This window comes from Mycetomoellerius zeteki, unplaced genomic scaffold (genome assembly GCF_001594055.1).
Source record: "Mycetomoellerius zeteki isolate Tzet28-1 unplaced genomic scaffold, Tzet1.0 scaffold923, whole genome shotgun sequence".
NCBI lineage: Eukaryota > Metazoa > Arthropoda > Insecta > Hymenoptera > Formicidae > Mycetomoellerius > Mycetomoellerius zeteki.
The window spans coordinates 1-2076 of NW_017257962.1; positions in this window are offsets into that span (position 1 = coordinate 1).

A 2076-nucleotide genomic window follows, 5' to 3' on the forward strand; every position below is an offset into this window, starting at 1 on the left:
ACACATAGTGGATTAGAACCGGCCTAGCTGTTCTACTAATACAAAATTGGGTCACATGCATATTTGTTACATTGATACAACTATTTACAAAGCGATGTTTGTTCCCATTTATTTATTATCACCTCATTTTCCAAAGATATATTAATCGTTTAATTTATCAACTGACAAATTTTTACCGAAAGATATTAGATTTAGAGAAGGCTTTAACTTCTGGTGATTTAGAAACATTAAACGAAATTATAACTTTGGCAGAAGAAAAAGCAAATCATATGTACAGACATGAGCAAACGCGTACTAGTTTGAGTGAGGAGGAAATTTTTTCTAAATTTAAGGCAGCATTTAAGGCTTACACCAAACGTTCCAGGGACACACCTCGATATGCTTGTGTATCATGTGAAAGACTTTGTTATAAAAAAATGTGTCTCAATTTAATAAGTTGAAACAACCTAATTCCCGTTGCGCGGATGTAGCTCGTCGGTGAATTCGGTCGGGAACGCGAGAGGTTCGTATCGGAGAAGGAAGGCACTTACAGTAATATTACGCGGGCAGGTAATTACGAAATTAACATTTATTCAATCAAAAACACAGACATGCACATAATACGTGTAATAACAAACAATAATAGAAAGAATTATGAACGCAAAATATAATGACGCAAAGCAGAATATAATACGCGCGGCTGGAATATGAACGCAATACAAAGATAACGCGAATCGGAATATAATACACGCGGCTGGAATATGAACGCAATACAAAAATAACGCGAATCGGAATATAATACATGCGGCTGGAATATGAACGCAATACAAAGATAACGCGAATTGGAATATAATCCACGCGGCTGGAATATGAACGCAATACAAGAATAGCGCGAATCGGAATATGATACACGCGGCCGGAATACGAATGCAGCGCGATGATAACGCGCGCCTGGCAGATTTCGTGTCCGTGCAGTGGCGCGCCCTAGTACTCTCACGGCGGAGCGTGATTCGCGGATGCTAGCGCGGCGCGGTCGCCAGCCAATCGCGGCGCGGTGCTGGCGTGCTGTCGCGAACCGCGAGTACCGGTGCGGTAGGTGCGCGGCCGGGATTCGAATATTGAATGTTAGGCCGGCCGCCAGGAACTCCTGACCAGAGGCGGAGAACTCTCCCCTGTTGTCTTGGCCGGTCGAAACAAGGATCGGTAATGCAATGTGCGTCGGTCGTCCTGATGTCCGGGAACGCCCGGAGGGAGGCAGAGAACCTTTCTCTACCCCCTGGTCGTCGGTTGATCCGAGTGCGCTTGCAGGATCCGATCGGTACTATTTGGAGAACTCTTCAAGAGAGACCAAGAACGCTTGATCCCTCGTTTCTTTTAGGCCGTCGGTTTCGCTAGAAGCAGGAGCTGGAGCGGATACGTGGCTGTGAGCTTGATGCCGAGAAAAAGCTGTCATTGTTAACAATTCCCGGCTTTTATACTCGTTTGTTGCTCCCACTCGTTTTGTTCCGAACGCGCTCGCGAATTCCCGCCGGCTATACAAAACGAGTGGGGAACACGCGTTGCAAGCGGGGATCAACGCCGCGAGTTCGGCGGCCCTCGGGAGGCTTCGCGGGCGCTCGCCGATTGATGTTCCTGGCGTACGACGACACTGCGGCGTTCGGTCGCTTTCGCGCGTCGTCGGCTGGTACCTGTGGATTATGCTTTATTTTAAAAGGTTCGGGCGCCCCGCGCCCTCATCGCTGCAATGCAGCGGCGTCCGGCGGGTGTAATGCCGGGTACGATGCATTGTTGGGGGTGCATCGTTACAAAGTTTAAAGTAAAAATAGATGGATCTCCATTTTTAAAAGACTTAATGGCGTACATAGAAAAACATAATATTCAATCACAGTATATGTGTGATTATTGTCAACGAAAATTTTGTGCCGGAGATTTGCCTGCGTATAGTGTTTTAAATAATCTCTATGTATACAGGGTGAGGCAAAAGTATGGAAACCCCCGAATAACTTCTGACGAGGGCATTTTACGAAAAAATTTTAAATACAAAAGTTTTAGGAAATTTCTCAGGCTTTTCAGTGGTGACCTTGAATTTGACCTTGA